Source organism: Triturus cristatus, chromosome 7 (assembly GCF_964204655.1).
Source record: "Triturus cristatus chromosome 7, aTriCri1.1, whole genome shotgun sequence".
In the NCBI taxonomy this organism is placed as follows: Eukaryota; Metazoa; Chordata; class Amphibia; order Caudata; family Salamandridae; genus Triturus; species Triturus cristatus.
This window is the reverse complement of record NC_140590.1, coordinates 416,330,628-416,348,103: the sequence shown is the minus strand read 5'-3', so window position 1 is coordinate 416,348,103 and position 17,476 is coordinate 416,330,628.

The window sequence follows — 17,476 nt, the reverse complement described above, 5'->3', positions numbered from 1 at the left end:
ACAGTCATCCACAACCACTCCACAGTCCTCCGAGACCTCTCCCTCCCAGCCCCCTTCCCTTGCCTCACCTGCAACCCCATCCCCCCAGAAGCTCTTCCTCTGTGACCTTGGCCTTTTCCCCACCGACCCTGCAGATCCTGATTACAAGCGGAAGAGGAAGTTCCCACACACAGAAGGGAGTGCCCCTCACACCCGGACACCCTCCCCCAGGCGCAGTCAGACCGAGACGCCCACCCCCAAGTCCCCCAGGCACCAGAAGAGCAAGACCTCCCCGCCACCACGCAGCTCCAAGGCAAAGTCTCCGTCCTCCATCCCCCAGGCCACCACTCCAGAGGTTCCCCCGCCACTCCCTGCCCCGGGTTCCCCCATACACAGATACACCATCCCCAAAATGCTAAGGCCTTCCCCCCTAGCGCTTGGTCCTCCACACCTGGTCAGACAGTTGTTGACACTGATGTGGGGACCGTGTCCCCCCCTGCCCTGTCGACCTCACCTGTCCCCCATTCCACTCCCATGGATGTAGGCACTGCTTTGGAGTCCACGATCACCGCGTCTGACTTGGGCACTGCAGTGGTGAGCCAATCCACTCCATCTGACCTGCCCACTGGAGTTGTGCCGGCACCCACCCTATCTGACTTGTGCTCCACAGTTGTGACAGCACCCACCACTTCAGTCAGCTCCACTGCAGTTGCAAGTGTCTCGCCTGCATCCACCACCTCTTCACTGCCTCCTTCTGGTGCGCCCTGATCCTGTCCCTGCGGTGCCTGGCCTGCCCCCATGTATGCCCCTCCGAGGGGATGACCCCGGTCCTTAGCAGTGCAGGCAAGCAAGGTGTCACTCTAGTTCACTCCTTGGCATTTGGACATGGACTAGCCATTGGCCTTTTGTTTGCACAGACATTTAGATTTTCATATACTGAATTTGTAACTCTAGTTCACTCCTTGGCATTTGGACATGGCCTGGCCATTGGCCTTTTGTTAGAACAGACGTTTCACTTTTATTATGCTGAATAAAGCTTTTTTCTTTTTCCCTGTGAACTTGATTTAACTGTACACTATGTTGATGTTTGTTGTTTTACATGCCCTTGCACCTGTAATGCTTGGTTTACAATGTTGAATACTGATGTGTTGATGTGAGGTACTCCCTGTGGTCCATGATATATGTATCCTATTCTGGTGGGTATCCATGCCATCCTTTGCAGCTACCTGGGTGTGTCAGGATCAACTATTTGTGTACATCTCTCTGTGAACATTTCATTGGCATGGTCACATCTGTGGCTTGCACCCCTGCACATATGATGTGCTTCCCATTGTCCAATTTGTCACTTCCACATGCTTTGTGCTCATCAGGACTGTACCTACAGGTGTGGGCATCATTGTAATAGGAGCAACTGGGGCCTCTGTGCACCTTGCTAGACATATTTTTTGGGTATGTGCAGATGACTTAGGGGAGACTCACGTACCCAGGCTGTTGTGACTAGAGCCTTCATTGTGTGGTAACTGATGGCTGACTGACCAAGCATTCTGCAGACATGAGTGGGACTTGCGGTGAATATGTTTGGCACATCTGGGCTCCCACAGGAGTTGTGTCCCCTCAAGTTAGTGTGTTGTCCAGTGACATGGCTTGGGCCCATGGTGTGTGTTGTATGAGCATGTGTGTGTGTCCACATCCCTGTTCATACACAGACAGTGTTCCCTTGATGTGTTCCTGTTGTTGATGCTTGCTGAGTGGTACTGGGTTCATCCCACTACTTTTCCAATGGGCTACCAGATGTGTGGGTGCATGACACACTACTGTTAATTGGTGTATCATCATTGGGATTTGTCAGTTCTGAGTGGTGATGATGTTGTCAGACACAGATGGGACACAGTCAGGGTTCCTCAAGGCACTTGTTTGTTCGCAATATCATGTAGTTGTCCCTAGGTGGTAGTTTTCAGTGTTTGAGACATTTGTATGTGTGTGTGACTGCTCCCACTTGTCGGGTTCACGGCTGCGATACTGGCAGGTGTCAGCATGTGTGCCTTGTGTTTCTCCTTGGCATCTGTATTGTCCTGGGACTGTGGCAGGGATTCTGAAGGTTACATGAGCTTTGAGGTCATGGCCATGTACCGCATACTGTGCAGTATGTCTGTCATTCCCCAGGGTTGTAAACTGTCCTTGTGTGATGTGTCTGTGCACCTTAGTTCATCCCAACATTCCTGTGTTTGTCATAGGTGCATGTGCAATGTCACCTGTCCATGTGGGCTTCACAGATACACATTGTTGGGTTCAGTGACTAAATATCGAGGGACATAATATAGAATGCCCAAAATATCGACACCAAAATATAGAAGGACAGAATATCGACTCCCTATCTACAAACAGGTAAGTACTAAAATATTGATTCCAAAAAATAGAATGTTAAAATATAGTTAGCTAAAATATCGAATTTTTTAAATGTATTAAAAAAAATATAAAAGTAATTAAATATTAAAAACAATTAAATAAAACATACATAATATAATATAAAATAGCTTAAAATGTAAACATAAAAGTATTGTAAAAAAAGTAGAGATTTTGATGGATAGTGAGAGCGTAGAAATTACTATTCCCACTCCAGTGAGTGCAACAGTAGGGAAAACGTTGGATAGCATAGGGGTAAAAATTACTATTCCCACTCCAGTGAGTACTACAGTAGGGAAAGCGTTGGATAGCATAGGGGTAAAAATGACTATTCCCACTCCAGATAGTGCAACAGTAGGGAAAGCGTTGGATAGCGGGAGGGTAAAAATTATTATTCCCACTCCAGAGAGTGCAACAGTAGGGAAAGCGTTGGATAGCGGGAATGGAAAAATTACTTTTGCCACTCCAGTGAGTGCAACAGTAGGGAAAGCGTTGGATAGCGTAGGGGTAAAAATTACTATTCCCACTCCAGTGAGTGCAACAGTAGGGAAAACGTTGGATAGCGTGGGGGTAAAAATTGCTATTCCCACTCCAAAGAATGCAACAGTAGGGAAAGCATTGGATAGCGGAAGAGTTAAAATTACTATTCCCACTCCAGAGAGTGCAACAGTAGGGAAATAGTTGGATAGCGGGAAGGGAAAAATTACTATTCCCATTCCAGTGACTCCAACAATAGGGAAAGCATTGGATAGCGTAGGGGGTAAAAATTACTATTCCCACTCCAGAGAGTGCAACAGTACAGAAAGCATTGGATAGCAGGAAGAGAAAAATGACTATTCACACTCAAATGACGGCAACAGTAGGGAAAGCGTTGGATAGTGTAGGGGTAACAATTACTATTCCCACTCCATAGAGTGCAACAGTAGAGAAAGCGTTGGATAGCGGGAGGATAAAATGTACTATTCCCACTCCAGAGAGTGCAACAGTAGGGAAAGCGTTGGATAGCGGGAAGGGAAAAATTACTATTCCCACTACAATGAGTGCAACAGTAGGGAAAGCGTTGGATAGCGTAGGGGTACAAATTACTATTCCCACTCCAGTGAATGCAACAGTAGGGAAAATGATGGATAGTGTAGGGGTAAAAATTACTATTCCCACTCCAAAGAGTGTAACAGTAGGGAAAGTGTTGGATAGCAGGAGGGTAAAAATTACTATTCCCACTCCTGAGAGTGCAAAAGTAGGGAAAGTAATTATTTAAATTTAAAATAAGATTACATTAATTATCAATACCAATAAAAAGTTAATTAAAAATAATCACCAATTAATAACAATTAATTACCATTGAAAAATATTAATTAGCAATTAATAAAAATTAATTACCAATTAATACAAATTAATTACCAATTAATAATTAATTATCAATTATCAATACACATAAATAAAATAATTAATAGTTACTTTATTACAATTAATTTACTTCCCACCCAATTCCCCTATAAACCCACAACCCACTCCCAATAATGAAAGATACAATTAACATTATTATCAATTAATCAATTAATAAAATAATTTTTCAATTATTAAAAATTAATTAGCAATTCATACAAATTATTTACCCATCAATACAAATTAATTACCAAATAATAATTAATTATCAGTTAATTATCAATACACATAAATAAATAAAAAATTATTTACTTCATTACAATTAAATTACTTCCCACCCAATTCCCCTACAAACCCACAACCCCCTCCTAATAATAAAAAATACAATTAACATAATTATCAATTAATCAATTAATATAAATTAATTACCAATTAATAAAAAATAATTACACATTAATAATTAATTATCAAACAATTAATTATCAGAACATATAAATATAATTAATATTTAATTAACCATAATTAAATTACTTCCCATCCTATTCCCCTATAAACCCACCACCCGCTACGGAATTAAATTACGCAAAAATTAAATTACATGACATTCATTAGTTTAAATAAATAAAACATACATTACAAAAATAATACATAATTTTAACACATATACTACCATACATAACACTAAAAAAAATTCGATAATATAGATATCTCTATTTTTAAATTCGATATTATGGTAATCTATATTTTAAAATTCGATATTATGGAATTCTATATTTTTAAATTCTATATTATGGAAATCGATATTTTGTACCCCAATTTCGATATTCTGACCTATGTATATTTTGATAATTCGATATTCTGTCCACTCCATATTTTAACTTCGATATTCTGAGCAGTCGATATTTTGGAATCGATATTTAGGGTGTTCACCACATTGTTGCAGTTCAGGGTGTGTGGTGTTGAGGGTGGACTGATGTGAATGTTTGCATGGATGCTCCCCTAGCTCCCGTTTGTCCATGGATGAGGGGCCATGCTGAGTGATTTGTGTGATGTGATGTACGTTTGTGGCACAGGACACATGTCTGGGTTTCCCAGTTTGTACGACATCTGCCTTTGTCATCACAATAGAGGTGTCATGCATGCTTGTGTCACCCCAATGTCTGATCCCTGGGGGTAGTGGTGTTGTGTGTCAGTCTCTTGCTGTGTCAGTTGGTGTTCATTCCAGCTTGTGTCACATGTGTCTGTTGTCCTCCCTCTCATCTCCCAATGCCTGATTGCCCACTGAGGGTGTCCCAATGATGGTTTACTTTTGTATGGCACTGTGTCCACATCTGTGTCACTGTGGTTCAGCCCCCCTCATGTGTTGTGTAGTTGCCTGGGGATACTGTGACACACACACACACATGTTGTGTCTGATGTGCAGTGGGAGTTTGCCTGTTTGTGCATCTGCACCAGTGCATTGGTATTGCTGTTGTGAGCCTTTGTCTGGATGCTGTTTCTGTGATTTTGCATGCTGTCCCTGTGAGTCATTTCACAACATTGTGCACATTCATCCTGGTTGTTGGGTGCCATTGCTGGCATAGAATGTGAGTTTGTGAGCTGACACCTACAGTCTACACATGTTGTTTTGATTGGTGTGTCTATTTTCGAGATGTGTGCATGCTTGGTGATGGTCACTTCTGCTGTTGTGTCATTGTACGCTGTATGCATTGTCAGCCCCCATGTGTGGTGCTTGCCTGCACATGGCCGAGAGTGTGTTATGTTTTCACAGCACTGTTAGCCTCACCACATCTCTGTGTGTATGGGACACAACCACTAGTTTGCCCCATAAGTGTTTGATGTGTTGGGAGCAGGGATCATACATGCTGTTTGTTATTTGCAGCTTTGACCATGATGACACTTACCTTTTGGTCACTGTGATGAGGGGGGTTTGGTCCCCATCACCACAATGCTCCACATCTGCTGCATTTTGTGAGCCCCCACTTAACTTCTGTTCTACACAGTGAGGGGGTGTTCTTTTTACATTGCCACAGTGCTATGGTGTTGCTTGCCTTGGAGTATGCTGGATGTGTGGTGTATCACCCATCCTATGGCTGCGGGTTTCAGGGGTGATGGGCAACAGGTCCCCTGTGAGTGGGGGTGGCAGGGGTGATGGTCAACATAAACCCTATGGCTGGGGGTGGCAGGAGTGATAGGCAACAGGTCCCCTGTGAGTGTGGGTGGCAGTAGTGATGGGCAACAGGTCCACTATGGGTGTGGGTGGCAGTAGTGATGCACAACAGGTCCACTATGGGTGGGGGTGGCTGTAGTGATGGGCAACATAAGCCCTATGGCTGGGGTGCCAGGGGTGATGGGCAACAGGTCCCCTGTGAGTGGGGGTGGCAGGGGTGATGGGCAACATAAGCCCTATGGCTGGGGGTGGCAGGTTTGATGGGCAACAGGTCCCCTCTGAGTGTGGGTGGCAGTAGTGATGAGCAACAGGTCCCCTGTGAGTGGGGGTGGCTGTAGTGATGGGCAACATAAGCCCTATGGCTGGGGGAGCCAGGGGTGATGGGCAACAGGTCCCCTGTGAGTGGGGGTGGCAGGGGTGATGGTCAACATAAGCCCTATGGCTGGGGGTGGCAGGGGTGATGGGCAACATAAGCACTATGGGTGGGGGTGGCAGGGGTGATGGGCAACAGAACCACTGTGAGTGGGGGTGGCAGTAGTGATGGGCAACTGGTCCACTATGGGTGTGGGTGGCAGTAGTGATGGGCAACAGGTCCACTATGGGTGGGCATGGCTGTAGTGATGGGCAACATAAGCCCTATGGCTGGGGGTGCCAGGGGTGATGGGCAACAGGTCACCTGTGAGTGGGGGTGGCAGGGGTGATGGGCAACATAAGCCCTATGGCTGGGGGTGGCAGGGGTGATGGGCAACAGGTCCCCTGTGAGTGTGGGTGGCAGTAGTGATGGGCAACAGGTCCCCTGTGAGTGGGGGTGGCTGTAGTGATGGGCAACATAAGCCCTATGGCTGGGGGTGACAGGGGTGATGGGCAACAGGTCCCCTGTGAGTGGGGGTGGCAGGGGTGATGGTCAACATAAGCCCTATGGCTGGGGGTGACAGGGGTGATGGGCAACATAAGTACTATGGGTGGGGGTGGCAGGGGTGATGGGCAACAGGTCTCCTGTGAGTGGGGGTGGCAGGGGTGATGGGCAACAGGTCCCCTGTGAGTTGGGGTGGCAGTAGTGATGAGCAACAGATCCACTATGGGTGGGGGTGGCTGGCTGGGGGTGGCAGGGGTGATGGGCAACAGCAGCCATATGGGTGTGGGTGGCAGTATTGATGGGCAACAGGTCCACTATGGGTGTGTGTGACAGTAGTGATGGGCAACAGGTCCACTATGGGTGGGGGTGGCTGCAGTAATGGGCAACATAGGCCCTTTGGGTGTGGGTGGCAGTAGTGATGGGGAACGGGTCCCCTATGGGATGGGATTGCTGTAGTGATGGGCAACATAAGCCCTATGGCTGGGGGTGCCAGGGGTGATGGGCAACATGTCCCCTGTGAGTGGGGGTGGCAGGGGTGATGGGCAACATAAGCCCTATGGCTGGGGGTGGCAGGGGTGATGGGCAACATAGTCCATATGGGTGTGGGTGGCAGTAGTGATGGGCAACAGATCCACTATGGGTGGGGGTGTTAGTGGTGCTGGCCATGCAACCCCTATGGTGGGCTGTTGTTTGTGGCCAGGATGTGGATCCCCTGTGTGTGTGTGCTATTTTGCGGGTATGTGTCGTTTGTTTGTGTTGTAGGTGTCTGACTTACCACCTGCGCCATCGGCTCCGGTCCCTGAGCCGGTCATAGATGCAGATGGTGATGGTCACTTCTGCTGTTGTGTCATTGTACGCTGTATGCATTGTCAGCCCCCATGTGTGGTGCTTGCCTGCACATGGCCGAGAGGGTGTTATGTTTTCACAGCACTGTTAGCCTCACCACATCTCTGTGTGTATGGAACACAACCACAAGTTTGCCCCATAAGTGTTTGATGTGTTGGGAGCAGGGATCATACATGCTGTTTGTTATTTGCAGCTTTGACCATGATGACACTTACCTTTTGGTCACTGTGATGAGGGGGGTTTGGTCCCCATCACCACAATGCTCCACATCTGCTGCATTTTGTGAGCCCCCACTTAACTTCTGTTCAACACAGTGACGGGGTGTTCTTTTTACATTGCCACAGTGCTATGGTGATGCTTGCCTTGGGTGTGTCACACTCATGTGTTGGTCACACATGTGCTGTTACTTACATTGTATGCTCGTAGCCATAATCACTGTTGTGGGTATTTGTCACAGACTACACAGTGTTGTCATGATGTTATGAGGGATGTATTTGGCGGACATACCTGATGTTGGAGTATGCTGGATGTGTTGTGTATCACCCATCCTATGGCTGGGGGTGGCAGGGGTGATGAGCAACATAAGCCCTATGGCTGGGGGTGGCAGGAGTGATGGGCAACAGGTCCCCTGTGAGTGTGGGTGGCAGTAGTGATGGGCAACAGGTCCACTATGGGTGTGGGTGGCAGTAGTGATGCACAACAGGTCCACTATGGGTGGGGGTGGCTGTAGTGATGGGCAACATAAGCCCTATGGCTGGGGTGCCAGGGGTGATGGGCAACAGGTCCCCTGTGAGTGGGGGTGGCAGGGGTGATGGGCAACATAAACCCTATGGCTGGGGCTGGCAGGTTTGATGGGCAACAGGTCCCCTCTGAGTGTGGGTGGCAGTAGTGATGAGCAACAGGTCCCCTGTGAGTGGGGGTGGCTGTAGTGATGGGCAACATAAGCCCTATGGCTGGGGGAGCCAGGGGTGATGGGCAACAGGTCCCCTATGGGTTGGGATGGCTGTAGTGATGAGCAACATAAGCCCTATGGCTGGGGGTGCCAGGGGTGATGGGCAACATGTCCCTTGTGAGTGGGGGTGGCAGGGGTGATGGGCAACATAAGCCCTATGGATGGGGGTGGCAGGGGTGATGGGCAACATAGTCCATATGGGTGTGGGTGGCAGTAGTGATGGGCAACAGATCCACTATGTGTGGGGGTGTTAGTGGTGCTGGCCATGCAACCCCTATGGTGGGCTGTTGTTTGTGGCCAGGATGTGGATCCCCTGTGTGTGTGTGCTATTTTGCGGGTATGTGTCGTTTGTTTGTGTTGTAGGTGTCTGACTTACCACCTGCGCCATCGGCTCCGGTCCCTGAGCCGGTCATAGATGTAGATGGTGATGGTCACTTCTGCTGTTGTGTCATTGTACGCTGTATGCATTGTCAGCCCCCATGTGTGGTGCTTGCCTGCACATGGCCGAGAGTGTGTTATGTTTTCACAGCACTGTTAGCCTCACCACATCTCTGTGTGTATGGAACACAACCACTAGTTTGCCCCATAAGTGTTTGATGTGTTGGGAGCAGGGATCATACATGCTGTTTGTTATTTGCAGCTTTGACCATGATGACACTTACCTTTTGGTCACTGTGATGAGGGGGGTTTGGTCCCCATCACCACAATGCTCCACATCTGCTGCATTTTGTGAGCCCCCACTTAACTTCTGTTCTACACAGTGAGGGGGTGTTCTTTTTACATTGCCACAGTGCTATGGTGTTGCTTGCCTTGGAGTATGCTGGATGTGTGGTGTATCACCCATCCTATGGCTGGGGTGGCAGGGGTGATGGGCAACAGGTCCCCTGTGAGTGGGGGTGGCAGGGGTGATGGTCAACATAAACCCTATGGCTGGGGGTGGCAGGAGTGATAGGCAACAGGTCCCCTCTGAGTGTGGGTGGCAGTAGTGATGAGCAACAGGTCCCCTGTGAGTGGGGTGGCTGTAGTGATGGTCAACATAAGCCCTATGGCTGGGGTGCCAGGGGTGATGGGCAACAGGTCCCCTGTGAGTGTGGATGGCAGTAGTGATGGGCAACATGTCCACTATGGGTGTGGGTGGCAGTAGTGATGCACAACAGGTCCACTATGGGTGGGGGTGGCTGTGGTGATGGGCAACATAAGCCCTATGGCTGGGGTGCCAGGGGTGATGGGCAACAGGTCCCCTGTGAGTGGGGGTGGCAGGGGTGATGGGCAATATAAACCCTATGGCTGGGGCTGGCAGGTTTGATGGGCAACAGGTCCCCTCTGAGTGTGGGTGGCAGTAGTGATGAGCAACAGGTCCCCTGTGAGTGGGGTGGCTGTAGTGATGGGCAACATAAGCCCTATGGCTGGGGGAGCCAGGGGTGATGGGCAACAGGTCCCCTGTGAGTGGGGGTGGCAGGGGTGATGGTCAACATAAGCCCTATGGCTGGGGGTGGCAGGGGTGATGGTCAACATAAGCCCTATGGCTGGGGGTGACAGGGGTGATGGGCAACATAAGTACTATGGGTGGGGGTGGCAGGGGTGATGGGCAACAGGTCCCCTGTGAGTGGGGGTGGCAGGGGTGATGGGCAACAGGTCCCCTGTGAATGTGGGTGGCAGTAGTGATGGGCAACAGGTCCCCTGTGAGTGGAGGTGGCAGGGGTGATGGGCAACATAAGCCCAATGGCTGGGGATGCCAGGGTTGATGGGAAACAGGTCCCCTGTGAGTAGGGGTGGCAGGAGTGAGGGTCAACATAAGCCCTATGGCTGGGGGTGACAGGGGTGATGGGCAACATAAGTACTGTGGGTGGGCGTGGCAGGGGTGATGGGCAACAGGTCCCCTGTGAGTGGGGGTGGCAGGGGTGATGGGCAACAGGTCTCCTGTGAGTGGGGGTGGCAGGGGTGATGGGCAACAGGTCCCCTGTGACTTGGGGTGGCAGTAGTGATGAGCAACAGATCCACTATGGGTGGGGGTGGCTGGCTGGGGGTGGCAGGGGTGATGGGCAACATCAGCCATATGGGTGTGGGTGACAGTAGTGACGGGCAACAGATCCACTATGGGTGGGGGTGTTAGTGGTGCTGGCCATGCAACCCCTATGGTGGGCTGTTGTTTGTGGCCAGGATGTGGATCCCCTGTGTGTGTATGCTATTTTGTGGGTATGTGTCGTTTGTTTGTGTTGTAGGTGTCTGACTTACCACCTGCGCCATCGGCTCCGGTCCCTGAGCCGGTCATAGATGTAGAGTACTGGTATGACCTGCGCGATGGGATTCATGATGTGTTCGTGTCGTACACGCTGCTTGTTGCTAAGTCTCGTACCCACTGCAAGCTGGTCCATCTCGTAGCCGTGTAATGATTTGTGGCGCGAATCGTAGCTGATATGCTTGTTTTCCGGATGCTGTGACGTCCCGTGCGTGACAACCCGTCCGGCGCGTAGGAAGTACGCATCATACTTGTCATGCCGGAAACTGCTATGAATACTGCTTCCGGGCAACTCGGTTCATCTTTAGGAGTTACGGCTCGGACGGAGAATGGGGCTTGATTCACAGCCTACGTGTTGGCCGTGTTTTTGGTGACCCTGGGCGTACGCAAAGTGCAGTTTGCATTACGCAAGCTACGCGTAGCACTTCGCGAACTGCGTAGTACCTTGTTCGCACTGTGCCAGATGTCGTTTTCAATGATTGCACAGTGCGGACAAGCAACCGGCACTGTGCAATCATCGAAAATGGCATCTTGCACAGTGCGAGCTGTAGTTTTCTGCTGCTCGAGTAGATTTTTACTCGAGCGGCAGCTTTCTCAACGCGAACTGGTAGTTTCTCATCGCGAGCGGTCGTGAGCATACGCGACCACTCGCAATGAGAAACCTGACCACCTCGCGTTGGGAATCTCGCCGGGAGGTTTATTTTCCATGCTCGCGATCGCCAACTTGATGTTGCTGATCGTGAACAAGGAAAAAGTCTCGCCGGGATGTCATTTTGCTTGCTCACGGTCGCCAACTTGACGTTGAGGACCGCGAGCAAGCAAAAAATGACCGCAGCACTACGCAACACTATGCTACGCGTGTTCGCACTGTGCTACGTGCAATTCGCGTAGTGCGAAGTAGCGCGAACTTCGCAAACTACGCAAGCGTAGCGTAGTGTTCTGCCCAGGCTTAGTTTTTGACAGTTATGCGCATCGTACTTACTCTACAGGGCGGACCGGCTCCGGGTACATGTCGTCGCACGGTAAGGCTACGGACAGCTGTCCGACCGGCCATCGGAATCGGCCCCTCTATGTTTCAGTATCTTCTGCTAAATCTATTTCTTCTTCTCCTACAAACACATTTCTATAGTACTCATTATTTTTTATCAGATACAAAGATGCCTTTTGCACTTTTCTAACATCCACTAACTCTTGCCAGATTTTCTTATTCTTAGTAGGAACACCATTTACTAGAAGGACTAGTAGTTAATTTTCTGCATGGTCTACACCAATAGTTTCAATGTTTTTCTTTAAATCTAACGGTAAATACACAACTCTTCCTTTCAATCCTCTCTGTAACTCTGATGGAGGTAATTTACCTGTTTTAGGCTCCATACGAACAATAGCCTGAAACGGGTGCACACATTGAATGAGAATAGACTCATACGTATTTAAATCTATCAGCTCTGGAGGAATAGCAACCAACTCTAGATTATTAGGAATAGCTCTAGCAGGTATTTTATTCTCATCTAATTTGTTATAACAATATTTGCAAATACCCTGCTCAGATCCCAAATCAGAACAATCCTCTACCAACAAATAAGTTGCAAATTCCTTCCACTTATCATTATTTTCTGTTTCGATTTTTAAATACAGATTGACACTCCTAGTCTGATTTTTATAGTGACTTCACCGACAACAAATACAAGAAACATTTGGTCTTTCACCTGAAATTACCTTAAACTTTGTGATTTGATCTTCAAAATTTTTTGTAATCGCAGGTTCTACATTGTCTTCAACATTTTGTTCTGCTAATGTGTCAGTTTCTGCACTCTCTTGCTGAGGACCAAAGTAACAAAACTCAATATCATCACAAACCTTCTTCACATCTGATACTGACCCACGCAAAAGAGCACTGTTCAACTCATTTAACTTTAGTGCTGGACTGTTTGCATAATACAATCGTCTCACTAACTTCCACATTTGAGTATGATGTACTGCCAACATCCTGAAATGGTGAAAAACACTTTGACAAACTTTCCTAGAAAGACAAGCGACCCTTGACCCTGTTTTCAGGCCAGGTCGCCCCCCCACTGCGCTAGCACACCCTGCTAGTGCTGTGTCCTTGTGCCCCTGTGCCTCACTGTTGCTGCCGCCGGTTCGATCCCTGGTGGCCCAGTGATCGTAAGCTTTGCATCCTTTTATCTCTTTACTGTATCTACTGCTGATTGTACTGATTTATTGTATTTCCTTTTGCGTTCTGTGCCCTGCTGCGTCTGTTGTATTTATTGTATTTCCCTTTCGTGTCCTGTGCCCGTCCCACTGTAGTTTTCCCCCCGCGTTGCTCCTTCGTTCCTGCCGCCGCATCCCCTGCGGCCCCGCCCGTGACCCCCGATTGGTCCCCGCTCCCCCTCCCAGCTGCTCCTCCCTCCCTCGACCCCTACATAATGCAGGCCGCTGCACGCTAAGGGAGCGACCCTTGACCCTGTTTTCAGGCCAGGTCGCCCCCCCACCGCGCTAGCACACCCTGCTAGTGCTCTGTCCTTGTGCCCCTGTGCCTCGCTGCTGCTGCCGCCAGTTCGATCCCTGGTGGTCCAGTGATTGTAAGCTTTGCTTCCTTCTATCTCTTTACTGTATCTACTGCTGATTGTACTGATTTATTGTATTTCCTTTTGCGTTCTGTGCCCTGCTGCGTCTGTTGTATTTATTGTTTTTCCCTTTCGTGACTTGTGCCCGTCCCACTGTAGTTTTCCCCCCCGCTGTTGCTCCTCTGTTCCCGCCGCCGCGTCCCCTGCTGTACCGCCCCCTGACCCCCGATTGGTCCCCGCTCCCCCTCCCAGCTGCTCCTCCCTCCCTGGACCCCTCCATAATGCAGGCCGCTGCGCGGCTGCGCGCAGCGGGCGCACAGCTGGCGCGCCGAAGGCCCGCCTAAGGCAAGCCCGTCTGTGCCCGTCCGCGCCTGGACCGCGCCCAGGGCCAGAACCCCTGGCCCCCGCCGGAACCAAGGAACCCGACTGAAATACGACACCGCCGCCCTCAACGCACTCAACACCGGACGACCACCGGCCTGCTACCGAGCCACCCCGAAGCGCACACACGGACCCTTCACCTGCCTCACCTGCAGATTCACCTGCCTCCGAACCTGCACACCGCCCACCGGACCTAACATCAGCAACAACACCCTCAAGTGCATCCTACTCAACACACGCTCCGTCCACAAGCACGCCGTCGAACTCTGGGACCTCCTCGACTCAACGGCACCAGTAGTCGCCTTTCTCACAGAGACCTGGATGAACGCATCCTCAGCCCCAGACATCGCCATAGCCATCCCGGACGGTTACAAGAACACCCGAAAGGACCGCACCAACCAAACCGGAGGAGGAATCGCCATCATCTACAAAAACTCCATCAACATCACGACCAACGCCGAAGACACACTCTCCGCCGCCGAACACCTACATTTCCAAATTCACACCGACCCCAAGACCACCCTAAGAGGAATAATCATCTACAGACCCCCAGGCCCACGCACTCAATTCAGTGAAACCATCGCCGACTTCATCAGCCTGTAAGCCCTAGCCTCACCAGAATACATTCTCCTAGGGGACCTGAACTTCCACCTGGAGAAAAACAACGACAACAACACCACCCTGCTCAACAACCTGGCCAACCTCGGACTCAGGCAACTGGTGGACACAGCCACCCACCTCGCCGGCCACGCGCTCGACCCCATCTTCTCCGCCAGCAACCACGTCGCCTTCAGCCACTCCACAGAACTACACTGGACCGACCACAGATGCATCCACTTCACCTTCAAAAAGAATACACCCCTCCGCCGCACACAACAAATCCCCCGCAGATGCTGGAGCAAAATCACCACAGACCAGCTCCTCTCATCACCTCTGACCCCAACAACGCAGCCAACAACCTCGCTCAATGGATCACTAACTGCGCCGACGACCTCGCTCCACTGAAGAACCCCTCAGGCAAGACCGACAACAGAAAAACCTCATGGTTCACAGACGCCCTCAAAGAATCAAAGAAATCCTGCCGGACCCTCGAAAGAACCTGGCGCCACGATCGGACCACAGGAAACATGACAGCCCTCAAAAACGCCACCCACACACACCACCAGCTGATCCGCACCACCAAAAGGTCATCATTCAAAGAGCGACTAGACATCAACACCCACAACAGCAAGGAACTCTTCAGCATCGTCAAAGAGCTCTCCAACCCCAGCGCCACATTCTTCCACCGTAAGATCACAGATATACACAACAGCTTCGGACCCCATTCTCCGCCTCCAGCCACCGAACCAACGACCCCCACCACCACCATCAGCACTTGGACCCCCATCAGTACTGAAGACACCACGCATGTTATGAACACCATCCACTCCGGATCCCCCTCGGACCCATGCCCCCATCACATCTTCAACAAAGCCGACAACATCATCACACCCCACCTCCAGAACATCATAAACAACTCCTTCTCGTCAGCCACCTTCCCTGAAAGCTGGAAACATGCCGAAATCAACGCCCTTCTAAAAAAAAACACAGCGGACCCCAAAGACCTCAAGAACTTCCGCCCCATCTCTCTTCTTCCCTTCCCGGCTAAAGTCATCGAGAAAAACGCCAATACAGCTGACTGCTTTCCTCGAGACAAACAACTCACTCAACACATCACAGTCCAGATTTCGAGCCAACCACAGCACCGAGACCGCCCTCATCGCAGCCACCGACGACATCAGGACCCTGATGGACAATGGAAAAACAACCGCCCTCATTCTCCTAGACCTCTCGGCAGCTTTTGACACCGTCTGCCACCGCACCCTGATAACCCGCCTCTTCCACACCGGGATCCAAGGAAAGGCCCTGGAATGGATCACCTCCTTCCTCTCCGACAGAACCCAGAGAGTCGGCCTCCCTCCCTTCCGCTCAACGGCCACCAAGATCATCTGCGGCGTACCCCAAGGCTCCTCGCTCAGCCCAACACTCTTCAATATCTACATGAGCCCCCTCGCCACCATCGCACGCAAACACAACATCAACATCATCTCCTACGCCGACGACACCCAACTGATACTCTCCCTCACCAAGGACCCAGCCACCGCCAAAACCAACCTCCAGGAAGGAATGAAAGACGTCGCAGAATGGATGAAGCTCAGTCGCCTGAAGCTGAACTCAGACAAGACAGAGATCCTCATCCTCGGACATTCCCCCTCCGCTCCTGGTGGCCCACAGCACTGGGCTCTGCACCTACTCCCACTGACCATGCACGTAACCTGGGATTCATCCTGGACTCCTCTCTCTCGATGACCAAGCAAGTCAACGCCGTCTCATCATCCTGCTTCAACACCCTACGCATGCTCTGAAAAATCTTCCAATGGATCCCCACCACAACCAGAAAAACCGTCACCCAGGCCCTCGTCACCATCCGACTGGACTACAGAAACGCCCTCTACGCAGGAACCACAGCCAAACTTCAGAAACGACTCCAGCGCATACAGAACGCTTCCGCCCGACTCATCCTCAACATCCCCAGCCACAGCCACATATCCGCCCACCTGAGAAACCTGCACTGGCTCCCCATCAGCAAGAGGATCACATTCAGGCTCCTCACCCACGCACACAAAGCGCTCCACGACAAAGGACCCGAATACCTCAACAACCGCCTCTTGTTCTACATTCCCACCCGCCAGCTCCGATCAGCCGGCCTTGCCCTCACCGCCATCCCACGGATCTGCAGAACCACCGCCGGAGGAAGATCGTTCTCCTACCTGGCCGCCAAGACCTGGAACTCACTCCCCACACACCTACGAAGGACCCAGGACCACCTCACCTACAGGAAACACCTCAAGGCCTGGCTATTCGAGCAATGAAAGCACCCCTCCCCTTAGCGCCTTGAGACCCTCAAGGGTGAGTAGCGCGCTCTATAAATGTTTTGATTGATTGATTGACAAACCAGAGAATGACCTTGCAAACCAGTATTTTTTCTCACTCTGCAAGGGTCTAGTCCTTGCAACACCTTAATCTTTTGTTTAACACTTTTTTTTACTATGTGCTCATAAGAAACTACATAATTTATCAATAGATTCTTGTCGTACACTACAAATACTACTGCAATCCCAAGTGTATACAGGGTGTTTAGGACGTCTCCCTAGAACCTCATCAGCTATCACTTCTTCTGCATTTCTTTCAACCATTTTCTCTTTGTCAATTGGACAACCATCTCTAACCTCATAACCTCGACGACCGGTGTCAACTGCATGCAATAAATTATTGCTCTGTAAATAAATCTCTTCATTAAAAAAAGGCTCTGAACTTAAACTGTTTCCATTCTCCCAAAAAAAATCACAAAAATGTGTTCTATTAATTACTCTTTTCCTCCTACTTTTGACCTTCATTAAATGGATTGGTTTATCTAGTGATCGAATTCTGTTTAATACTAAAATGAATAGTTTCCTTTTTACTTCAAAAGCCTTTTCAACAATGTTTTCAATATGCTTCTTCTTTTTATAAAATAGAGCTCTCTTTTTATATTTCTTCACATCTTTCAGCAAATTATATACTACTCTCTTGTAAAATATTTTTTTGCGTATTTCCTTATACTGATTTTGCCTTCTTTTACCATACTTCATCTCCTTTGACTGTCCATTTGATTTTT